Source organism: Hemiscyllium ocellatum, chromosome 3 (genome assembly GCF_020745735.1).
Source record: "Hemiscyllium ocellatum isolate sHemOce1 chromosome 3, sHemOce1.pat.X.cur, whole genome shotgun sequence".
NCBI classification, from domain to species: Eukaryota; Metazoa; Chordata; class Chondrichthyes; order Orectolobiformes; family Hemiscylliidae; genus Hemiscyllium; species Hemiscyllium ocellatum.
The window spans coordinates 20,716,145-20,742,854 of NC_083403.1; the positions used below are offsets into that span (position 1 = coordinate 20,716,145).

Here is a 26,710-nt window from a genome sequence, read left to right on the forward strand (position 1 = left end):
GAGACTGTAAAGCACATGTGTTGGTTGTAACACATTACGTCACCAACACTTTAAGCACTGTTTGTAAAGCGTAATTTTTCTATAATGCAGGATTGCACAAGTATGCAACTATCGTATTGTAGAAGAACGACCTATGTATATAAATTGTTACATTTGTAGTCTTGACCATGAGTGAGTAGCGTTTGGTTAAGAATCAAGAATGAGATAGCAATCAGATAATTGTTTTTTGTTCACCGTTAACTATTGCCAGGGAACTAATGACGAAGAACAGAGGTGGAAGAAGCAAGGCTGAACTAGAAGATGAACTATGTCTCTCAAGCCACAGACAATGGTCACTCACAACGGTCATTTTGACAGCTTGAGGGCCAACTTCCTCTTCTAGACACTAAAATGAGCAATTAAAGATATGCAGCTCGGGCAGCTGTGTGGAGTTTGCACATTCTCCCAGTGTCTGCGTGGGTTTCCTCCCACAATCCAAAGATGTGCAGATTAGGTGAATTGGCCTGGCTAAATTGCCCGTAGTGTTAGGTGAATTAGTCAGGGGTAAATATAGGGGTGTGGGTTTCTCTTCAGAGGGTCGGTGTGGACTTGTTGGGCTGAAAGGCCTGTTTCCACACTGTAGGTAATCTAATCTAATCTCATCTCAAGCCATTGGTTGTAAAGCTAATTTTTAAGCTTTTGATGAAAATAACATGGGAAAAGCACAATGAACATTAACAACCTGATTGCTGAATGCTCAAAATGCATGTTAAAACAACATTATTTTGTCGTACTCAGCATTAACACTTGATTCAAAAACAAAAATCCCACAACACCAGGTTACAGTCCAACAGGTTTGTTTGGAAGTACAAGCTTCAGGACAGAAGGAGCAGTGCTCCAAAAACTTGTGCTTCCAAATTAACCTGTTGGACTATAACCTGGAGTTGAGAGATTTTTAACTTTGTACACCCTAGTCCAACACCAGCACTTCCACACCATTAACACTTGATGGCAGTGTGCTTAATGTTCAGGTGGGTGGTTTAGTGAGAGAAAAAGTGATTAGGATAACACAGCCTTTCAAAATTATTTTCTTCCCTCACAATTCTGTGCATATTATGTGAAAATATTAAGCAAATAAATGTGGACATGACCACTTTTGAAATAACACTGGTCTCATTCCCCACCCCGACTTTGGTTTGCTCTTACGCTTGGAAAGGATCAATGGGAGATTTGATGTGAAGAGAAAGGGAATTTTTAATCCGAGGAGATGCAACTCAAAAGGGAACATGACGCTGTCAGATCTCCATTTTCTGAAAAAAACATCAGTCAGTTCCACAACCTCCCATTTACCACAGCCTGGGGCTTCCTTAATAACATCCTGATCCAGAACCTCGATAGGTTTTTCCTTAACCGCAGGCACATGCCTTGCCGCAGTCTTTGTCACCTTGTTTGACCTCTCCATTTGTACTGAATGACTCCATGTCCTCAGTTGCCATTGGAGCTTGCCACACATTTCTTCACAAAATCTCATGCATTGCTCGTCCCCAAATTCCCCATCAACTCTGGCACTCTTGAAGAAAAATCATAGTTAATCCTGCTGCTTAGTGTTCTGCCACACTCTTCGCCATTGGTGAGGATCTCTCAGCTCTGCTCTATCCCATCCTCCCCCTTGCTGGAGGTAATGAAAAAGGACACCTCTGAACAACTCTGTTCTCGATATATATGTATCACTGGCCTGCTATCAGCAGTGGCACAGTGCTCTCAGTACTTGATACCATGATTTCCCCTGTACCATCACTCACCAAAGTGCACAGCAACTTCCACTGCCTCATTCGAGAGACCGGAAAATTAATTCACTAACATTTACTGCAAATCCAGGCTGCTCCCCCACCTCACCTCTAATTTGCATTCAAGGTCATTTGCATTTGTGACTAAGACTGCTTTGAGGTGCCTCCTACTTAGCTTCCCTGCTTTTTTATTTGGGGGGGAGGGGGGGAGGAGAAGAGAGAAGGTTCTTTATCCAAGCAGGTTTTCTAATCCTAAACTTCAAAAACATTTCCTTTGCTATTACAAAAATCTGCCCTCCACAAACTATGAGCAATGCAACGTTGGCCCTCACAACTGGGAAATAGCACAAAAAAGGGATTTTCTCCAACGAGCCACTAGATGGTGTGTCAGACTTGCAAGTAAAATGTAAGATCAAACTGCAACCATCAGAAATCTGAAAAGTGCATGCTAGAAATACACATTGGGTTCACCTATGTCTATGAAGAGGGAGGACTTTTGCTTCAGTCCAGGTCTGAGACAGACCATTCAGCAATCGACAAAACAGTGAACTGAGCCCAGTCAACCATGCAGAATCTTCCTGACATCTGAGGGAGAGTGCCAAAATTAGGAGAGTTGCCTTACACCATAGTCAAGCAACCAAAAAAAAGTTTGGTTCTGTGTGTATGGCTATGACCCAGTCACCATCATCACCATCCCTGGGTATGTCCAGTACTGCCATCGGGACAGACCAGACAGAGGTAGCAATACAGTGATGTAAAGTTGAGGGGCAGGGCTCTATGGCAGAGTGGTAATGTCCGTGCCTTGGAGCAATGTTCCAGTCACAACTGCTCTAGGGTCACCACGTAACCAGAAGGATATGGATGCTTTGGAGAGGGTGCAGAGGTGGTTCACCAGGATGTTGCCTGGTATCGACGGTGCTAGCTATGAAGAAAGGTTGAGCAAATTACGGATTATTTTCATTAGAAAGACGAAGGTTGAGGGGGTGGGACCTAACGGAGATCTACAAAATCATGAGAGGTATAGGCGGGGTGGATTGCAAGAAGATCTCCACACTCCCTCCCCCACCCCACCACCATCACCCCCGAGTGGGGGCCTCAATTACTAACAGTCACGATCACAAGGTGAGAGGGGAAAAGTTGAAGGGAGATATATGTGTGGAAAGGTCCTTACAGTGTGGTGGGTGCCTGGAACACGTTGCCAGTGGAGGTGGTAGAGGCGGGCATGATGGCATCATTTAAGATGTATATAGACAGATACATGAATGGGCAGGGAGTAGAGGGATACAGATCCTTGGAAAATAGCTGACAGGTTTAGAGGATCTGGATCAGTGCAGGCTTGGAGGGCCGAAGGGCCTGTACCTGTGCTGTAATTTTCCTTTTATTATAACACCTCTAAACATGCTGATTGGAGGACAACTGGGAGGTGTCAACCTGGGAGTCCTCACGGTGACTGTCAGACTCCATGAAGTCTCACAACGATAGGTCAGAACTGGGCAAGGAAACGTCTTGCTGTTTAACCACCAACTGTGCCACTACCACACCATGTTCAGCACCACTTGGAGGAGATGGCGAAGCACTTCCATACTGTTTTTCCTGGGTAAGCCATATTCATGAACTAGTGCCAATGAAATGCAGTTGCCAACTGCGGTTAAATCTATTTTTGGAGGCTTCATCACATCTTGCCCTCCAATCGTTAATTGGCCAGTGCATACATTCTTGTGAGACACTGCCCTTCCATTCCAATTGGAAAGCAAAAAACTCATTATCAGTTGAATAATACTGGGCTGACAGCCAAGCAGCCTGTTCCCACACAGCCTCCCCACCCTTTTGAATATTTTTAGATCTTGTAAAGAGAAACATTCAAAGAAAATGACAAGACAAAATGTATTATCCCCCCCCCCCTTGATTTTTCTCAAGGGTCATGTTGGAAACTGATCTTCAATGCCTAAAGACAAGGCTTCAGGCTCCAAAATCCAACCATAGATGAGTTGGCAACCTACCAAAGAGAGGTGTCCGTGTAGACTATCAGCAGGGAGGGGTGGCAAGAGGAGTGATCTTGCTTAGAAGCTGAAAGAAAAGACCACCAGGCAGTAGCTCGGAGGGATCAGAGAGGAATGGCCAAAGAAGTTGCAAAGAGGGCTAGGGGTACTATTTTCTGTCTATCTTTAAACCATTATTCACTGGCACCATTAAAGGTGGGTAAATCAAGAAGGTGGATTTCAACAACAACCTCCCAAAGTGGACTTCCATCAGCAGTTTTGTGACAGAAATGCTTCATTGGGTGTGTGCGCATGCGCGAGCTTTGTTTGTGAGCACACCATGCCTCTTGCACCAGATCCAGAGGCTTGAACATAATCTAGACTGAGCTGCTGCAGTGTCTGATGTAGTCTTTTGATAACAATCCAACCCCTGCCCAAACTCCATCTTCTTCCCTCAGATGAATGTAAAAGACCCTGGGGCACTACTCAGAGAGGAGGTGATTTCTTCTACCCGGTGTTTTGGCTGTTATCTCCTTGCTGCTTAAGGGAACTTTTCTACTGGCAATTTTGCCACCCTTTTTCTCACATAGACATTTCAGTGCTTGTTGAAATATTATGAAGTGTGGAGTTATGAGTGAAAAGATGATGCCCTTGCCTCTCAGCAGAAGCTCTGGCTTCCAGTCTGCTCCAGGCCTTCATGACAGTTCAACAGGTTGATAATTAGGTTTCCAACCCTCCGCCGCCATTTTGAGAAGATGAAATGAAACAAATAAACATTCAATTATAATGAAAGTAAAAATGCTTTGGATCCTGGAGGCCTGAAATAAAATTTCTGAACCAAACAAATATCATAGATGTATGTTTACTACATAATAAAATAATCTCACATCCTCTGTTCAGCCCTGTTTGTTGGATTAGAATTACGACAGCCGACTTCCTTCTTCTTTCTGGTTTGAGAATTATGGGCAAGTTCTTTATTTTATACTATTTATCCCCCACAACTCAAAAACCGGACTTCTCTTGTGTACGCTGAAAGAATTCTACAGTTAATGCTCTGATGTAATGTGGATTGCATCTTTCATATTAACAGATCTTTGAAAACTTTCAAAAGCTTCAACAGACTTTGAGGCTCCTGTTAATTAATGTGTAAAGCTGACTCAATAGAATTTCTGTCATGCAAAGCTAGAAACATGTTGATTCTTTCCCCAAACCTCTCTTGGCACTCTACCACGATGTTAAAAAAAACCCACAAATTAAAATACTTGAACATGATGGCATTCGCTCGACATCTCTTGAAATACCACAGGACTCAAAAAGCAAAATTAAGAGCGAGCACATAGATTATATAACAATCCCTTGAGAAGGCAGCAGTGGATGCAGAATCTTTAAATATTTTTCAGGCAGGGGTAGGCAGATTCTTGAGTGCCAAGGGGGTGAAAAGGTAGTCGGGGATAGGCAGGAAAATAGACAAAATCAGATCAGCCACGATCTTATTGAGTGGTGGAGCAGGCTGCAAAGGACTGATTGACCGACTCTTGTTTCTTGCTCATCTAACAGATACAGAAGATTCTTATGCAAATGTCAAGCCTTGCATGACAGGTTTGTCATGGGCAAGTGGGCAGAAAACAGTGCCTTTGTCATTAGAGGCTTCATAACAAAGTCACACATTCATACAGTCATTTATTTGCTGTTAATGACTCAAACTACAGTATCAACCATTAGGATCGGAGACTGTAATTCTACAAATCTGCCACCTCCATTCCCAGCTACCTTCCCCCCAGCCCCACCCCCTCCCATTTATCTCTCAGCCCCCTTCGGTCTGCCCTCATTTCTGATGAAGGGCTTTTGCCCTAAACGTCGATTCTCCTGCTCCTCTGATGCTGCCTGGCCTGCTGTGCTTTCCCAGCACCACACTCGACTCTGATCTCCAGCATCTGCAGTCCTCACTTTCACCAACTTAAAATTGCCTGCTTCAGGAACAGCCACATTTTCAGTACTCCTAAATTCCACTTTGATACCTTTGTTGTTTGCATGTTTCAAGTTGCTCTCAATCTGGTCTCCTCTACACTGGAGAGACAGGACCCCAACTTGCAGAACATTTCAGAGAACATCTCTGGGACACACACATTAAGCAACCCATCCATCCCATGGCCAAACACTTCAACTCCCCCTCCCATTCTGTCAAAAAACATGCAAGTCCTAGGCCTTCTCCACTGTCAAACTCTAGCCACTCGATGCCTGGAGGAACAAGGCCTCATCTTCCACCTTGGGACCTGCAACCACACAGAATCAATGTGGATTTCACTAGTTCTCTCATTTCCGCACCCCCCACCTAATCCCAGATCCAACTCTCCAACTCGGCACCGCCCTCCTGACCTGTCCATCTTCCTTCCCAGCTATCTGATCCACTCGATCACCATCATCCTCCACACCTTAATCTACCTATCGCATCCCCAGCTACCTTCTCCCCAGCCCCACACCCCTCAGCACCCTTGGGCCCACACTCATTCCTGATGAAGAGCTCAAGTGTGAAACATTGACTCTCCTGCTCCTCGGATGCTGCCTGACTGGCTGTGCTTTTCCAGCACCACATACTTGACTCTAATCTCCAGTATCTGCAGTCCTCACTTTCTCCTCCTTCAAATTCAACAATACCAAGTATCCTGAAAAGTTTCTAGCACTGCATAAATACAATGAGTGCTGCGATCCTTTTGACAATATTAAAACCGCTCAAAGCTAATGTAATTAAGGTTAATTAAATGATCAAAGAATATAGCTGAAAAGAGAGAGTATTGTCCTCACATCACCAAATCTCGAACACAGGGATTCATCTTAAACTTACCTAGCTTTTAATTTAAAGAATGAAAATCAGTTTGAATACACACACACAGACACCTTCACAAAATACCACAGAGAGAGAGTGTGTCAGTCAGGATTTTCAAGACTGTGATCAATGGGTGGTTGAGAAGGATAGTGAGGGATATGGAGAAAATACAGGCAAATGGAGTTAATATAACAAATTAACCATGACCTAACAGAATGGCCGCACTCACCTGAGGGGCTTATTTATCATGGAATTGAGAAATTGCTTTTACTGATTTTAAACTATTATCAGAATTACTTTGTAGTAACTTTAATGGACTGATGTTTGAAGATTGTGGGTATCAGATTTATTTTCTTTAAAACAAAGAATCCATTAAACGGACAGTTGAAGCTTCCTTTCTTTAAAAAAAGGTATTTTTGGCAGTCACATGTCCTGTGATAATAGCTTGTTTACTGATGACCCCCTGCCTAGGTTACAGTCAGGTTGTAATTTTTATTTCAAATATTGTTTGGGGCAATTGTTGACCAGTTTTCTCTCATAGGAAGAACTCTCAGCTCAGCTCTCCTGCTGAGAAAACCTCTTATTGTGAATCCTGATAGTCTTAAAGAGTGACTGAAAGACTAATGCGGTGTTTCCTGAGTAAGTAATATCTGCCAAGAACCCAGACACAATAGCCTATGACTGGTCTACACATGCATCAGTTTTTCCCCCTTTACCTTGGGTGTGTGTTTGGGTTATTTACAAATGCAAACATTTATAATTTTCATATTACAAGCTAAATGTATTAACAAAGTAACATCTTCATTGAATACATATAGTTGAATAAATAGAAATCACTGTTTATATTAAAGAAACCCACATTAAATATAGAGGAAGTGTACAATTGCTCATATCAGGAACTGGGTAAAACAACTGTAGTTATGTTGTGACCCACTTGGTAGTGGGACTGGAGAAAGATGGTGCATCCAGGCTCTCAGCCATAGCAAGATTCCATCGTTTAAAATGTTGTCACTCACACTCTTGTCACCATTACTGAAAACCAACTAAAGAAGATTTTAAAACCCTACTTTTTGTCATTTACATAAATGATTTGCATGCGAGCATAAGAGGTACAGTTAGTAAATTGGCAGATGACACCAAAATTGGAGGTGTAGTTGACAGCGAAGAGAGTTACCTCAGATTACAACAGGATCTGGACCAGATGGGCCAGTGGGCTGAGAAGTGGAAGATGGGGTTTAATTCAGATAAATGTGAGGTGCTGCATTTTGGGAAAGCAAATCTTAGCAGTTAATATACACTTAATGGTAAGGTCCGAGGGAGTGTTGCTGAACAAAGAGACCTTGGAGTGCAGGTTCATAGCTCCTTGAAAGGGGAGTCATAGGTAGATAGGATAGTGAAGACGACATTTGGTATGCTTTCCTTTGTTGGTCAGAGTATTGAGTACAGGAGTTGGGAGGTCATGGTGCAGCTGTACAGGACATTGGTTAGGCCACTGTTGGAATATCAGAAAGATGTTGTGAAACTTGAAAGGATTCAGAAAAGATTTACAAGGATGTTGCCAGGGTTGGAGGATTTGAACTATAGGGAGAGGCTGAACTGGCTTGGGCTGTTTTCCCTGGAGCGTCAGAGGCTGAGGGGTGACCTTATAGAGGTTTACAAAATTATGAGGGGCATGGATAGGAGAAATAGGCAATGTCTTTTCCCTGGGGTCAGGGAGTCCAGAACTAGAGGGCATAGGTTTAGGGTGAGAGGAGAAAGATATAAAAGAAACCTACGGGGCAACGTTTTCACACAGAGCGTGGTACGTGTATGGAATGAGCTGCCAGAGGATGTGGTAAAGGCTGGTACAATTGCAATTTAAGAGGCATTTGGTTGGGTATATGAATAGGAAGGGTTTGGAGGGATATGGGCCAGGTGCTGGCAGATGGGATTAGATTGGGTTAGAATATCTGGTCGGCATGGACGGGTTGGACCGAAGTGTCTGTTTCCATGCTGTACGTCTCTATGACTATGACACAGACACCGACAGACACTGAATATTGCTAATCCAAGTATTAACTTGTATTGCCAAAACATCTCTGACTGGGAGACATGGTGATCAACTGCAGTTGTTCTCTTCACTTTTCACTTCTTCCTTGGCTTAACTCCATTTATAAATTTTTCTCAGAGCAGGTTACTGATAAGGCAAGAACAAAGAAAAAAAAAGGAGACTTAACATTAAATAGCACCTTTCACAACAGGATGCTTCAGGCGATTTTTAAAAAAATGTTTAGTCAATTTGAAATGCAGTTGTCAATTGACACATAGCAAGTTCCAGTGATACTGCTTAAGGGATAAATATTCATCATGATACAGAAAACTCCCCTGCTGTGTGGGAAGTGTTGCAGCCACCTGAGAGAGCTGCAGCATCAACTTACCTGCTGAATATCACTCGATTCATTGCTTTAAGAGTTATTTTGCCCATTTTAAAAAAAACACAGAATGAGCCAAACAACAGATATGTCTATCTGGAACAACGTGATTACACAGTACGAAATACTTTGAGGCAAAAAAAGCTGCAGATGCTGGAATTCAAAGGTAGACAGGCAGGAGGCTAGAAGAACGCAGCAAGCCAGGCAGCATCAGGAGGTGGAGGAGTCAATGTTTCAGGCACAGGCCCTTCTTCAGGAATGGAGGTGGGGATAGGAGAAGCTGACATCATATAAAACAAGGCCAGATTGGAGAACTTCACAGATAAAAAAAATGCTACAAACAGGCCTGGAGACCATTGTCTGCATACAAGAGTAGCCACATGCAGTGCTACACAGGGGTATTAAACACCTTCTCTCATCACTATAGTGTCCAGCTTGTAAACACCATTAAAAGTTTACTGAGGGCAAAGCTCCATGTGGAAAGGCCCCCTTGCGTTACATACCTGCCATCTCAAGCTGGAAGGCCTTTAGTTGGTCATCCAAATTGCAGAGACCATCCATCACCTTTAATTGGACAAGGAATCCCACTCTAGTTATAGAGTCATAGAGATGTACAGTATGGAAACAGAGCCTTTGGTCCAATTCGTCCATGCCAACCAGATATCCCAACCCAATCTAGTCCCACCTGCCAGCACCCGGCCCATATCCCTCCAAACCCTTCCTATTCATATACCCAAATGCCTTTTAAATGTTGCAATTGTACCAGCCTCCACACTTCCTCTGACAGCTCATTCCATACACATACCACCCTCTGCGTGAAAAGGTTGCACCTTAGGTCTCTTTTATATCTTTCCCCTCTCACCCTAAACCTATGCCGTCTAGTTCTGGTCTCCCCCACTCCAGAGAAAATACTTGGTCTATTTATCCTATCCATGTTCCCTTTAAATTTTATCCATTTAAAAGGATGACTGTAGATCTATGGTTTGTGGGAATAACAATCCAAAAATCAAAACCACTGGTAATCAACCACCCAAAAACCTCAAATTATCCTCAATTAATGGTGCCACTCCAAAGGACTTTTTTTTTCTTTGTATGCTTAAAATTGTTCTTGGTTGATCTCATCAAAAGAATGTAATCATAGCCAATGTGTTGTGTGTAGCCCACATACTTGTGAATTAATAGTGGAATAATACATACTCAGCAGATCTTACTCCTGCCATAATGTACTTTGACGTTCATGAAAAATCATTCCATTAGAAGATCCTGCTACTTCAAACAAGTTCCAGTAAATCTAAAATTCCATACTGCACTTGTGCAAGACACTAAAACTGCTCTGGCTTTGTTCAACAAAATGTGACACAATGTCTCAGGTTACAGCACAGAAGGAGATTATTCAGCTCTCTGGAAGAGCGATTCAAATCATTTTTTTCTCTCATTTCAGGCAATTATTTGACTTCCTGAGGGCCTCAACTGAATCTGTCTCCACTGCAGCTAAAGTAACTCCAGGTATGAGCCACACACTATGATAAAATGATCAACTCTTTGACCCCACCATCGAGAAACCTCTCACTTCAGTTCCTACCTATAGAAGGGTACGGAATGACAATATTCCCAAAGCTCAATGTTTCAACCTCTCCAGTCAGCTTTCACCCCTGCCACACAGTAATAGGAATCTCTCTTACCAAAAGTCACAAGTGAACCCCTAGATAACTGTGACAAAGATAAACTATCCTTCTGTGACTTTCAGGATACACCTGCAAACTTTGACATAGTTGACCATACCATTCTGCTCCATCACCTGGATTCCATCCTTTATTGGCTTAATCAGGTCCACAGAACTTCTTGCAATGGATTTCTCCTTCCTGCCCAACTCAATTACCTCTGGCGTTCCCCAAGGATCTGTCTTTACCATCTATCTATTTCTCATCTACATGCTGCTCCTCAGTAACATCATTCAACAAAGTACAAAGTCACTTCTCATCTGTTCACTTGACAACATCCTCAACACCAGCTCTCTCAACTACTCCATTGCTGCTGAAATTAGAGAGCTCATTAACATCCAGTTTTGGAGGAGCAGAAATGATCTCCAATTAAATATTATGAAGATGCTTTCAGTACTCCCTTCAAACTCCATTTCTGAGCTACTGACTCCATCTCTCACCCTGGCAAAGGTTTGAGACTAAACCTGTCTTCAGGACCTTGGTGTCATATTTGACCTGGAACTCAGGTCATGGATTTGTCATCAGCTCTTCCCACCTCTCCTGATTTCACTCCTCTCTCAGCCGATCAGCTGATTAAGTCCTCAATTATCCCTTTGTTATCCCTCGGTTTGACTACTCCAATGCACTCCTTGCTGGTTTCCTACATTTTACCTTGCGTAAACTGGAAGGTCATCTAAAACTTGCACCCAAGTGTAGTTCACCCAATAACCTCGTGTTCACTGAGCTATGTTGGCCACACCACGAGTGACATAATATTGAACTTAAAATAGCGACTTCTGTACTTCCAAAGGAAATGAATGTTTGTGCTGTTATCAGTAATGTCTTGCACATATTCCAGGTTTACAATTTTTAAAACAAGCTTAAGACATTTTCACTTTTCATTCCAAAATGGGATTCAGAGTAAAACAACACTATGGGTAACTTTGCTACAATACCTTAGGCCATTGGTTTTGTTTGTAGAATGATATGCAACAAAACAAAAAACGGTCAGATCAGGGAATTGGATGCTCAAGCAAAACTCAGCAGGTCTGGCAGCATCTGTGAAGAGAAATTGCAGTTAATGTTTCAGGTCCGGTGACCCTTCCTCAGAACTGATGGTTGCTAGAAAAATGTCAGTTTATATGCAGAAGAGTTTGGGGCGGTGGGGGTACATGGGAGCAAACTTTAGGTGGGGATAGAGCCCAAAAGAGAGACAACAACAGTTGCACAGACAAAAGGGGTAGATAATGATCTGGCTGGGAGGGTGAATAGCTGCTAATGGAGACTCTACAATAGTCAGTGTGTCTTGGCAGACAGTGTGATAACAAGGCCTGGTGTATGAGGTAGGGGTCGAGGACATGGGGGAAATTCAGGCCCCAAAATTCCAGTCTCAATATCAAGTTCAATAATTTTAGGGCCTGAACTCTAACAATCCTAGTCCTGTACCTCACACACAAGGCCTTGTTATCATACAGTCTGCCATTACATACCAACTATTGTTAGCCACTAACAGTCCCCATAACCAGCTATTCACCCTCTTACCCAGATTGTTATCTACTCCTTTGTCTGTACAATTGTTCTTCTCTCTATGGGCTCCATCCTCACCTATCATTTGCTCATTACCCTCTTCCCCAACCCTATCTTCTGCATACAACCCGACATTTTCCTAGCTACCGTCCGAGTTCTGAGCAAGGGTCACCGGACAGGAAACATTAACTTTGATATCTCTTCACTGAATCTGACAGACCTGCTGAGGTTTTCCAGCAACCTCTGAATTTGATTGATTTACAGCACCCACAGTTCTTTTCGCTTTTAATTGGAAGTTCAAATCAGTTCCATACAAAACCATAGTCACTTTGAGACCTTAAGTGCACTTGAGCCTTTAACTCAACGTTCAACTAACCAGGGGAGGTTGTAACGAGGTCAGGATACTGTTGAACATACAGCGATCAGGTTGACTGAATGGCAGCCAGAAAACCAACATCACCAGTTGCCATCCCTCCAATATTGTTTACATTGATGCAAATATTTTGCATTTATATATTACACAGGATACATGTGATTGTACTTCAGCATACAGGCTGACTTGCAGTCATGTGACTTCCACCTTTAAGTGCAATATCCAGGAGCGTCTTCACTTGGAAAATGTCAGAAATGGTGCAGTTGAAGGAGTTTTTTTTTAATTTAAAAGCCAGGGTGTCAATGCAAACCGAACGATGCCAAGCTCAGATAGCGAAACAGCCCCTTGCTGTTGTCTTTGCTTGTGAACATTTTAATCAATACCTGTTTGGGAGAGGCGAAGCAGTGCTGGAGACTGACCACAAACCATTTCGAAAGCATTTTCCTCAAACCACTTTGAAGTGTTCAAATGTGCCTGAAAAGAATGTTACTCCATTCGCAGAAACATTCTCAGAAATGATCATGCAAAGCAAGGGAAACAAATGTGCATTGAGCACATGTGTCAAGAGCAGCACTCCTGAGGGAGAATGAGTTAGGATGCTAAAAAGGAATCCAGAGTCTTCCAGATTCAATGAGAAGAAGTTATGCTTTCTCTAATGTTTCTCTGTTGCATGGCAAAGGGTTCTGGAAACAGAAGTCAACGTAGCCACACATTGATCGGTGCTTGAGGGCTCTGAGTGACTGCTTAAAAGGAGGAATATAGTGTCTGCTGGGTGGATGATATCCAGACAATGATTGTGGAACTATGTTGGCCAAATAAGGTAAACTAGGCAACTCTCGCCAAGTGCTGCAGGATATAATTGTGAAATGATGGTCACACTATTTGTTTGAAGACCGCAACGGGCACAGAGATGAAGTGTAGCCCAAAGTGACATCCTGTACAAAGGAAAGCTATTCATTAATCTTAACAGTATGAGATACTGAAGTACATTTGTACAAGCTGTAAAGGAATTGAGCCTAATTGGGAAAGGAAAGTGAAGGGCAGTGAGCTACTGACCAACATAAGCAGTGAGATTAAGGATCGCATCACCCAGTGCTTAGAATAAATGCCAAAAAAAAGTAAGGTAAAATAGAAGTCCTCTTATCCCCTACAGATCATGGATGAAGCTTGAACTAGTAGACCTTCATCTCACAGGAACCAGTCACCTTACCTGAGCAGCCAAACAGGCCTCTGGTTTAAAGTTCTTTCAGTTGAGGAATTAGAAGATATGGAGAGGTGCTGTTAAGGCAGAGAGGTTCAAGAGGTAAAACAGCACACAGAGTGGTGGGAATGGCTGAAAGTGCTGTTCCTGATGTTAGAGCCACTGAAATGGCTGGTGAGCAGGAGACCAAAGGTATGCAGTCAATGATGTGAACTTCTCTCTTGACAGTGAAGATTTGAAGGCAAATGATGACCGGAATTCCAAGAATTGCTGTGCTTGCCATGTTACAAGAAAGATTTCAAGTGTTCCAGGGCAGATACAAATGTCCGCCATACCCTGGCCCAGCAGAGCAGGTGTATTTTAAACTACTGTGGCCAGAGTGCAGACAGGTTGATACAGTTGCAACCCAGACACACACAAGTTCTGCACACCAGTCTGCAGCTGCAGGAAAACGGTTTTCCTCCATTTCTGAAAGACCTCCAGTAATGCAGCTCTGGTCAAGAATTTAATGCTTCACGCATGAAGATGACCTGTGCGAGAGTAACTTTGTGATCTCAAATCTCTTCAAAATGCTCTGCAACTGATAAAACACTTCTTGGTCAAATCAATGTTTACTGTAATGGGTTTCCTCCATTATATAATGTCCTAGGGATGGGCAGCAAGGAAAGAGACGCTCTGGTCCAACCCGTCCATGCCGACCAGTTATCCCAACCCAATCTAGTCCCACTTGCCAGCACCCGGCCCTTATCCCTCCAAACCCTTCCTATTCATATACCCATCCAAATGCCTCTTAAATGTTGCAATTATACCAGTCTCCACCACATCCTCTGGCAACTCATTCCAGACACATACCACCCTCTGTGTGAAAAAGTTGCCCCTCTCACCCTAAACCTATGCCCTCTAGTTCTGTACTCCCCCACCCCAGGGAAAAGACTTTGTCCATTTACCCTATTCATGCCCCTCAATTTTGTAAACCTCTGTAAAGTCACCCCGCAGCCTCCAACACTCCCGGGGAAACAACCCCAGCCCATACAATGATATGTTAGGGTGTCAAGTCTGCACCCCTGGGGTGTTGAATGTTAGTGATAATGAAATATTGTCCCAATCTTCACTGATTGTGGTCTCTGAGTCAGAAAACTGTGGATCCAGTTGCAGAGAGTGGGGCTTAGTCCGAGATTACCAAGTTTAGTAATCAGTCTCCAGGGGATAGTAGTGTTGAAGGCTGAACTGTAGTCAATGATTTTATAAACCCTAACAACCCAATATTGTGTTTTGGTGACGTTGGGACACCACGAAGAATTCTCTTGCTTTCCTTCAAGATACTGCCATCGGATCAGTTACATCCGCTTCTCAGAATTCCTGGTATGGAAGCAGGCCATTTGGCCCATCAAGTTCACACTGACCCTCCAAAGAGCAATCCATCCAGACCCACCCTGTAGCCCTGCACTTCCCATAATCAATCCACCTAGCCTGCACACCTTTGGATTGTGGGAGGAAACCGCAGCACCCAGAGGAAACCCACACAGACATGGGGAGAATCTGTAAACTCCACACAGACAGCCGCCCAAGGCTGGAATTGAACCAATGTCCCTGGTGTTGTGAGGCAGCAGTGCTGACCACTGAGCCACTGCTCCAGGGATTTAAAAAAAAAGACCCTCAGTTTAATGACTCTTTAAAAAGAAACTTGTACCTCTGACAATACAGCACTCTTTAGAATCAAACTCTATTTTGTGCTCAAGTTCCTCAAGTGGTTAAACCCACAGCCGTCTGCCTCAGAGACATGACAGCCACAGCTCAACACAAGACAAAAAGGAGCAGTGCTTTACCAGATGAATCATGCTGGTGCTGCAAAGGTACGCACAGTTTTCTCATACTGTGTCTGGCCAAACAGGAGATTTTTAAAATTCCTAATTCTGCAAGATCAGCAGAGCTGACACAAGGATCATGTCAGAGCAGGAATCCTCACTTAAAGCAGGAACAGAGAACACAGGGCAGGGAGAAAAACCCCAACGAATCAAGCAACACCCATGGAGGGAAGCAGCGCTGATGTCAGAGGTCAAGAACTGGGAACAAATGGCAGAAAATGCGACAGGCTTTGATCAAATTGGGACAAAGTCAGAAGTAAGTCTTAATACGGAGGTGGAAAGCAGGAGGGATTGGATGACAGTAGAGAGTCTAGTGCTGGAAAAGCACAGCAGGTCAGGCAGCATCCGAGGAATGTGGGATTCGACGTTTCAAGCATAAGCCCTTCATCAGGATTTTCTGAAGAAGGTCTTTCTGATGATCAGAACATTGCTGATGAAGCGCTTATGCCCAAAATGTCAATTCTCCTGCTCCTCAGATGCTGCCTGACCTGCTGTGCTTTTCCAGCACCACACTCTCAACTCTGATCTCCAGCATCTGCACTCCTCACTTTCACCTGGGATTGGATGACAGAAGAGTTAGTGTCACTGGGTCAAAGGAAATGGTGACAGGGTAACAGAACACAAAGAAAAGAAAACATTGCCTAATCCAGTGTGCTACTGTCCAAAAGTGAGATCAAAGTGAAACATGCAGAGAAAAGGAAACAAAAATGATGGGGTGGTGGAGGAACAGAGGTCATACTGTGAAATTGGTGAATTCTATGTTGAGTAGGTTGTAAATTGCCTAAAGGTGAGGTGCTTTTCCTCAATTTAACACACACCTTCACTAGAACAGAACAGGCCAAGAACAGCTGATTGCAAAGTAACAGCAAGGTGGGAGAATTAAAAATGACAGCGTTTTCAGTTTTTCGTTTTATCGCATTTGCAATATTGTGGGGTAACCTTAGTTCTGAGGGTTTTTTTCCAAAAAAAAACACAACAATCAGTATTTGTTGCTGCTGCCCAATACATTTTGTTCACCAAGTGGGTAAAGCAGACTGTTGGAAAACCTCCCTCACTTAGACATCCAAGCACAAGTGAGGCTTTCCCACAGCTTTCAATAGTGTTTCCCACTCAATGAGCCGAGTTACTGATTAGCCACAAGAGGCCGCCAAATACTATTCATCTGGTGAGATTTTCAAGAGTCTCTTGTGGGATTTTTAAAGCAATTAATGGTCACAACTTCTACGTGTATGTATACATGCACACGCCTCGCTTCTAAATGCCTCAATTCTTAAAACACCTATCTCCTTCCAAGTCAAGCATTATGTTAACCTAGTCAATGCACTAAGTATAACAAACAAAAGAAAATGCAGTAGTTCCAAAAAGAAAGAGGAACTTCTATAGACTATAGTACAGAAGGCTTTTACTTCCACTGTTGGCTTCTACTTTAAAACCAAACAGCTATAGAAATAATGAGAATGCTTGCAATAAAATGCAGAACTCAGCTTTTCTGATATCCTTCTTCAGCAGTTACACAGGTGTATACAATTGACTAAGCAATTCAGGTTCACAGCGCCTGCATTTAATACCACGCTCCACCTGACTCATCCCAAGAAATATGATTTGTTAAAAAAAATTCAACGTGTCCATCTACAGTTTGAGAAATGATGAAAACAGGTTTTGGATGAAACAAAAAACAGTTTTGCATATTTTACAATGAGATCCGCTTTATCTGAACCAATTTTGGTTTTTGTCGAGCTGTGCATCCTGTGTTGATCTAACGCCAACACCATTCTGTTTGAATATGAAAGCATCTGATTGGAGGATTGTGATTTGCATATCCAATCAGCCAGTCAGAACGAAAGATACTATTCTCTGATTGGACCCTTTAATGTGAAAAAAGGAAGCTTGTGTCTTCTGGTTACAAGGCAGATTCCAATTCTTGCTTAGAATGTCAAAGGGCTTTCTCATAGCAGAGTTCTGGCCTGTTCACCAACAAACAGCTCTGCAGGCGACTTAAGTCTCAGGTCTCTGCCACAGCACAAACGTAACCACCCGAAGAGGCAGCACCTTGAAAGCTAGTGCTTCCAAATAAACCTGTTGGATTATAACCTGGTGTTGTGTAATTTTTCAATTTTGAACGTCAGGAGTGATTAACTAAGAGGTTCCTCTCCACCCCAAAAACCACACATTGCCCTCCCTACCTGCCGTTCTCTTCTCATTCTCCTGCTCCTTACCCTCCCTCTCCAGTGCGCATGGTACACATGCTTCCTAACGACTCTGTCCGTTCCCATGTTCTCACCCTAATCATAAAAAGATCAGAAGAAACAGGAATAGAAGTTGGCCAGTTAACCCCTCCAGCCTACGCCACCATTCAATAGAGTGGATTTGACATTCATCACACCCATCATTTCTCTGCAGGATTCTTGATCAGTTCGGGAATCAATGTCAGCCTTAAATATACACAAGGACTCTGTCCCCTGCAGCTCTCCGAAGCAAGGAGTTCCAGAGGCTCACAACCCACAGAAAAATTTGTCAACTCGGTAGTAAATGGGCACCTCTTTATTCCGAGTGTGCGCGCTCTGCACCTAAACTCTCCCAGAATGGTGAACTTCTCAGCATTTACCCTGTCAAGCCCTTTAAGAATCCTACATGTTTCAAAGAGATGACCTCTCATTCTTCTAAACTCCAGTGAAAGGGACCCAAGGGGCAACTTTTTCCACATGTATGGCATGAGCTGTCAGAGGAGGTGGTAAAAGCTGGTACAATTGCAAAATTTAAAAGGCATCTGGATGGGTTTAAGAGGGATATGGGCCAAATGCTGGCCAATGGGATTAGATCAATTTAGAACATCTGGTCTACATGGCTGAGTTGGACTGAAAGGTCTGTTCAACTCTATGACTACAGCTCCCTCAGGTTACCGCTCCCGCCCCCACAACCTGAGCTAATTTAGGTATTGCTAACTGTGACTAACGTGTTACTAGTTCTGTGGGTGTTTGGGTTTTTTCTGAACAGGTTGCAATTTTTATGTGAGAACTGTGATTTTTGAAATTTCAAGTGATTTTTTTCCCACAAATCTACACTTGATATATCCCAGCAAGTTAATCGCAGTGTGGCTCTGAACTCTCATTCAATCTCAGTGCCAGTGTGCAAAAAAGCATTAACAGACTATATTACTGTGCCAACCATTCCAAAAATAAAATCTGTTTCCGCCTCCTTTCTCAACCAAAGTAACCTGCTAGTGAACAATGCGTGGAATGTATTACGCGGCCAAGAATTTGAACTAAGCAAAGTTATTTATTTGCCCTTCCCTTTTCCCTGTGATTCACACAGAGGAATTTCAGGTGACCTGACTGTCAGCTTCAAGTTAGACTAAGCTGCATCTATTTCCCACACCAAATTAAAGTGAGTTTTGTTCCTGTCTGTTGCCTCACCCAAATCATCACATGGTTTTCTAGATTGGGTATGTATGTGCACAGCGTGATGGCACCACAGTTCTGGGGGTCATACAGATCCTGTCCTGTGTCCCTGAGTTTGGTCAGTTGACAGTAACCTCCGAAATGCATCACAAACAGCAGCAGCAGCATGAGAAATGATAAAATAAAACAAATTGGGATCGCCCATCCCCACCAATATTTAATTAGCAATGTCAGACTTTGCACAAAAGATGCAGATCATTTTCTGCGATGGGGTCTAAATTTGCCAGATTCGTTGAGAACAGCATGTATTTACTACGCATCCATAAACTGCCCTCAGAAGTAGAGTAGAACCACTTGCTTAAATTCCTATTGTCTATTTGATGAAGACAGTCCATTTCTCTATGGGTCATCCAGCGACGATGAAGGAGCACCAACAGAAAGAACCCTCAAAAATCTGAACAAAAGAAAAGAGAAACTCAGCAGATCTGGCAGCATCTGTGGAGAGAAAACAGTTAACCTTTCAGGTCCAGTGACCAACTTCACAAGTTGCCAGACCTGCTAAGTTTCTCCAGCAATTTGTGTTTTTGTTTCAGATTTCAAACATCAGCAGTCCTTTGATTTCTTTCAAAAGTATACTTTATTTGTATAAATCTTTCCATACGTACAGTCACGAGATTATTTCCATTCTGTACAGTCTTTACATAATTAGAACAAACAAACCCAAGGTAATTCTTACTTTTCCAAGACTACATTTACGTGCATCGATGGTTCAATAAGTGAACAGATGCCTATTGTACTTTGGCCAAAAGACCTCAGACAGTGGTCTTTTCCCACTGCACCTTGGTGACAGCTGCCCCGACCTTTAATGTGTCCCTCAGCATGGTAATTGTGGAACTTGGAATATGCTAGTCGCAATACTTGGTCAATGTCAACTCCTTGTTCTGGAAGGCGAATAAGTTTCATCCAAACCAAAGAGCATCTTTCACTGAGCTGATGGTTCTCCAGGCTTTTGTTTTGGGCCTCAAATCCTTGAGCCCATCACAGATGGGCTGAGTAGGAGGAAAGCTGCATGGTTTCCAAGCCCCATTAAAAATTAAAAAAAGGACTGTTCTTGAATCGTAGGATGCACTTTCGGGGAGGCATTTCAAATTGACACCAAGTCACAAAGTTGCTTCTGACAGTTTCACTTGTGTCAAGTTTTTTGCATTGACAGACATGGCTTGAACTATAAAGATTTACATATCTTTAAAAGGAAATTTTTTGGGGGCTAGTTCCTTATAGTAGTAATTTCATTCCCACCCATTCTCAGGGACAGATTAAAATACAAAGATGCCACCCAAGAGAGACCTGTGTATTTAATGTGATTACAAACATCTTACCAAGACAGGGGAGGCAATTGCCTAGTGGTATTGTCACTGGACAATTAATCCAGAGACCCAGTAACGTTCTGGGGATTTGGGCTACGAATCCTGCAATGACAGATGGTGGAATTCGAATTCAGTAAATAAAATCTGGAATTAAGAGTTTAATGACGACGACAAAACCATTGCCGATTGTCAGGAAAAATCACATCTGGCTCACAAGTGTGCTTTAGGGCAGGAAACTGCTGCCCTTACCTAGGTGACTCCAGACCTACAGCAGTGGTTGACATTTGACTGCCCTCTGGGCAATTAGGGATGGGCAATAAATGCTGACATTGTCAGCAACACCCTCATCCTGTGAATGAATTACAAAATAAAAATCGGCCTTGCTCAGATACTGACCTCATTTACACTCCAAAATCACAACCACTCCACTTATTCCTGGCTGTACCTCCCTTAGCCCAGAGCTTGGAAATACTCTTCCTAATGTCACTCTACACCTCACTTTCCATCTTTAAAAAAAACTTGTCACTTTGTACAAGCTTTTGGCAATTCAAACTAAGACTTCCTTACGTGCTTCTTTCTCATTCTTTGTCATATATGTAAATGCTTCGCCCTTCCTCATTCCTATGTTTCTCAGCATTGGCATTCACATGCAAGTTCAGTAAAGGCTGTTTAAACTGGGTGGTTCAACCACATGAAAGAAAGTTATTGGAAATGGCTACCCTTCTCCATTCAATGATATGCTTTTAATGCTGTCAGTCACCTCAAACATACTAAACTATTTTATTTTAAAAATTAAGGCCAGCCAATGTTCCCTGCTAATATCACAATCACAACCAATTTCATAGCCAGAACCCTTAATGTCCTTCCAATGATGACTATGCATATTGAATTGTTCTCAAAATGCATTACATTGAAACATGACCATGGCATTTCATAGCATCCTTTTTTAAGAATGTATCCAATTAATTCAGAGTGAAACAATACATTCACACCTATACATTGTGATTTTATAAAGTATGAAGTCAGCAACTTATTGACTATAAAATTTAATAGTTATATCTTCCACTGTTGTTCAGTACATGAAACCATCCTCAGAAGGTAACACAAAAATCACAGGATACAGATTACAATGTATCACTCAATGAATGTATTGCATATGTGGCATACTTGTCAAATTGAAAGTGCAATATTTATCTTCAACTTTAATTTTTTAAAAAGCGATGCACCGAAGAAACTTTTTTTGAAAAAAAAGACATTCCCATAATGAATGGGGTCTCATGCACGTTTTGCATGAGCTATTTTTAATCCATATTTTAAAACTTTATGAATGTAGCTCTCAAGGCAACCACTTCCTCTCCAAAATGAAAGCAGCGGAGCAACTAGTTAGCAGAGCTCACTGGAAGTTTGTGATTAGTTTATTTAACATACAAAAAAAAGTTTGAATTGTCGTGCTCACATCGGCCTAATATGGCTACAATTAAATGAATCTACTTTCCCGCACGCTAAGCTGCGGAATCTGATAGGTGAAGTACAGGACAGCAGTTTGCATTAATGTAATGTGGGATCGTTTTACCGTCTTCACGCGGTGGGCGGGACTGTTACTTAAGTGCAACATTCTGAAAACTGCCACTAAAAACGGAACTACTGGTCGTTGGTAGTTAAGGCAAATCTTGTGTGATCAAACACGGCTTCAAGCTCCATTCACGAATGCAACTCAAAAACTGGCTTGAGTGTATTGTACAGCCTCGGAATTATTGCAATGATAGCGCCCCATCAAACCTCCTCGAAACCCTGCCAAATACATGCATTAAGCCCAGTTACGCCAGGAAACAGTCAAAGCTGATATTGCCATTTGTCACGTGGAGGGCAATTTTACACAAAATACATCGAGTAAGTGCAGTTCAGCTACTTACAACCTGATATTAAACATTTTCAGTTGCAGCATCGTTGTTTAAACAGTGTTTATTCTTTGCAAAAGTGCACCCACTTTATTCCTGTCACACAGATAAAGGTGACAAGGGCCTTTATTTGTTACGTTCTATCCTGTAGCCATTTGCTTCCTTCCACAATACCTGTGAATACAAACGATGTGTGGGGAGGGATTTATCCCTATACAGCAGGTCCAAAGATAATTGCAGGTAAAAGGAAGATAAATTTGATCCATGTATCTTAAGACTCCTCACATTTTGACAATTCTTTCTGAAATAGTCCCAAGATCTCCCTCTGCACTACTCCATTTGAAGTGAGAACTTAACGGAGTATTGTTTAAAGCATCCAAGTTGAATTCTTTTTATCTTCCTCTTGCACAGAAATAAAAGTGTTCTCTTCTGGCCTTTGGTGATGCTTCAAATTATTCCACTGCAAGCATGTTGAGCAAGGAAAGCATAACATCTGCACGTACGTGGCAGATTCTAAATGAAGTCTCTCCAATATTTTAATTTTTTTTCTTCCCAGTACTAAAAGCAATAATTAAAAATAAATAGCCTGCTCTTGCAAAGAAGAAACCTCAAAGTGCATGTGCAGGAAAAGTGTCTGCTCTGCATCACAATATACTGCCAAGGAATATTCTGCAGTGAGGTCACATTCAAAAAATGTGTTAACTATCATGGGTTTAATATTACTTAGTTACAAAGCATTTCCTTCTCTCTCTAGACTGCAATCAACACTGAACTGCAAGGACATTACAAATTATATTGCAAGCTAGCAGAGTTAAAAATCCAGTCTAAAGATGTCACATGTACCCAAGATTACAGCAAGACTTTCCCCAAGTTGGTTATTTTGCTCCATGTCCAAGGGAGAAGATTGTAAAGGGAAACCAGCATTCTGCTCAGGGTCTAGCAAAACCACTATTCTTGGAGTAATGCCCAAAACCAGCCTGACCTGATTTACCTTTCATTTGTCCTACCCTGCACCATGCTAAGCTTTAATGCAACAGATATCTAAGCATTTGACATAGTATTTATTGTATAATCACTACACAGTTTCACAACGTCTCTCTCCAACACCAAACCAATTCAAATGACTGTTACACTACGTGCCAACATTTTGGTCTGAACTTTGCATTAAAGTCTCTTGACAACTGAACACAAGCTTCTCAGTCATGCAAGGAATGTAATTGAGGAATTACATAATGAAGTGTAATTTGATTATTTCAGGATTTGTAGAACTAAGTGGTAGCTGGAATTCCAAGAATAATTTGTTTAAGCTGTGTGTGTAAGGAACATTGAGTGAAACGCTTTCAGAGGAAGATTGTGCTCACAATTTAAAAATTAGCTAAAAACAAAAATGGATAAAATGAATAGGCTTCAGGTCAATTTTGAACTAGGAGAACAATTTACTCTGGGACAAATCTGAAATAAATGCTCCAAACACTTTACTAACAAAATTATAGTCTATTTCAAGATTCTCAAGAAAGATGCTGATAATCTGTAACCTTAATTGACTCTGGCCAATTAAATCATGTCAGTTTTTTAAAATTCTTTGAATTTTCTTAAAAAAAAGTAACAGGAAGCGTTGTTACAACTTCAGTGCACTTACTTACTATACCACACACTTCCTCTATAGAAACTGTGAACCAAGTTTCCCTCAATAATCGCATTCAATGACTAATTGAATGTATGTATTAAGATTCTCACAGAAAGCAAGGTGCTGTTAATACTGGATGTACAGATAGGACCAACATGTATGGAAAGTGAGGCTCAAACATAAGATAAAAGCAGGATTCAAATGAAATGAATAGTTCATTATTATACCAGCTACAATAATAGTGGGTCAAATTGGTCAAAAATGATGAGTGGTGATTGTTGACTATATTACTGTACGTATCCAAAATAGAACAACGTTGTTCCAGGCAAATCGTAACATTAGAATATCTTGGCACTTACCATTGCAGGAACCTTTCCCTGCAAGTTGTCTGAAGAAGCCAGTTCCCCATATATGACAGCTTGGCTCCTGCCAACTTACTTGCACAAGTTTAACTAATCCCCTTTCTCCTACCCCCTCTCCCTGTCTTTTCAGAAGTGTCCTTCTTCAGATCCTTTGCATTGCCGGACATTGCCACTTAGCTATGTGTTGTATGTTGGTCTCTGAGCAGCAATTGCCTAAAACTAACTCAGTCAGTCAAGTCAGTCACAGGCTACCTCTGCCTTTTGTGGTCACGCCCCCCACACCCCCTCCGGGCACGCGCGAAAGCGTGCTCGCGCACTCCCCCGAGAAGCTCGCGCTGCAGTCAGCGAAGTACCGTAAACCTCAGAGTGTGAGAGCGCTCGCTGCAGCATCGCCCAGGCTCAACAGAGAGAACTGGGCGGGGTAGGGGAACGGATTGTTTTTGCAGTTAGGTTATGAGGGTGTGGTAGCTGCACTGTATGACTTACTTGATTAGGATGCAAGCGATGTTTTATTTTGCTTTGTATACTATCTAATGGTTATTCCTGAGGAAGGGCTTTTGCCCGAAACGTCGATTTTGCTGCTCCTTGGATGCTGCCTGAACTGCTGTGCCCTTCCAGCACCACTAATCCAGAGTACCATCTAATCTAACCTGCCTTTGTGACAACTGGGGTGCCCATCTGAGGTAGCTAACTTGCAAAGCAGATGCAAAAACAGATGATTGCATTTAGAAGTGGCATTTTAAATCTTTCATCACCCGTCATTTTGTGATGTCCGCATATTAAGAGTTGAGTTACAACCCTAATGGTGAGCTTCTTGTGCTGCCAGAAGACTGACTTGGAAACCTGTAGCCTTGTGAGCATCTTGACAGGACCAGGTTCCTTACCAAGACTGTAAATTTAACCCAGCCAACACTCATACTGTTAGAGACCATGATCACTAGCAAAGATCAAGGCAATGCAGGCTAAAGTCAAGATATTGGGATGGAACTGCCCACCTGTAGGATTGTGTGGAGCTGCAGGGTCACTTAGCTTGGCACATGCTAGAGAGAGCAGTTGGTTGCATTGCATTTTACCACTGGGTAAAAGTCACCAACAATTGCCCAGCAGGAAATACTGCTGCCACTCACTCAAGGGCGATTAAATCAATGCTTCCTGATGTAAATGGATCTGGAAAATCTTGAACCAGATACAATACCACAGCATAAAGTATCTGCAGCTTAATGTGAAAACTCACCCTGGCCATTTCGCATTGAATGGTGGCTCACTGCTGCCTCACAGCACCAGGGACCCGGGTTTGATTCCACCCTCGGGCGATTGACTGTGTGGGGTTTGTAAATTCTCTCCGTGTCTGCATGGGTTTCTGTTGGGAGTTTCAGTTTCCTCCCACTGCCCAGAGATGTGCAGGTTAACTGGATTGACCATGCTAAATTGCCCTTAGGTTCCAGGGATATGCAGATAAGTGCATTAGCCATGGGAAATCAGCCATAGGGGATCTGGGTGAGACACTCCTCAGGGGGTCAGTGCAGACTCAATAGGCTGAATGGTCTCTATCTGCACTGTACAGATTCTATGAGGCTATGAGCCTGAATTTTTCTTTTATTTTACTGTTTCCCACTCTGTTGCAAATCACGGTCATTTCAGAAGTTACCAAGAACAGTATCAACATTGAAGAAAGTTAAAGACTGGTTGATTTAATCTGTTCCACACAACTGCAATACCCTTTGTATCACAATTATGCAGGCATTCCAAACCCCATCTGAAAATCATATGATCTTCTGGGAGAAGTGAAAGACCAGATTAAAACTGCGTTAAAATTTGTGGGAATGAGGATGCAGGGTTGGAATTTGAGGTTTAGTGCTTAGCTGGGTCCATTTGAAGCTGACATTAAGCATTGAATGTGAATTTCACCACATTGACCGCAGCAGCCCAAGTTAGCAGCTCACCATCAGCTTCCTGAAGACAAGTGGAATGGAGCAGCCTTGTTGCTTTTGTCCACTTTCTGGGAATAAATAATGAGCAAAGTTGGACCTTGGCTCTCGTGATGACTTTCACTGACACTTCTTTCATAGGGCTCTTTTTATTCAGTAATTCTCTATCCTTGAAGAATGACACAGTAGCCTGTGGGTCAGCTGGAACGTCATGTATATGCATTCCACTGGCATGTCGCAAGAGATGACATACTGCAGAGATGTGCAAATTTCTGAAAAGCAGTTGGGTGCCCAAAAAAGGAACCAAGAGCTCTTTACTCCTAGTAGAATTCTCACAGTCTGGGAGCATTGTGAAGCATCTGTACCACTTCTCTTAAGTGTATGAGCTCTGCGAACAGTTTCTAACTATTTCTCGTTAGGGATTTACAGGCCCTGCTTAGTCTAATGTCGTAAAAGAAAATGATTTGTTACTCTAGGTGAGTGT

The 26,710-nt window shown here is 42.4% G+C and overlaps 1 long non-coding RNA gene across 10 annotated transcripts in view; it reads right to left on the minus strand.

Annotated features, from left to right (window-relative positions):
• Positions 1-24,516, minus strand: part of LOC132830941 (uncharacterized) — a 558,005-nt gene extending 533,489 nt beyond the window's left edge. For all 10 annotated transcript variants that reach the window (XR_009646452.1, XR_009646457.1, XR_009646455.1 and 7 more), the window contains exon 1: positions 24,296-24,516. This is a non-coding gene — a long non-coding RNA (uncharacterized LOC132830941). The remainder of the gene's footprint in view (positions 1-24,295) is intronic.
• Between the last annotated feature and the right edge of the window lie 2,194 nt (positions 24,517-26,710).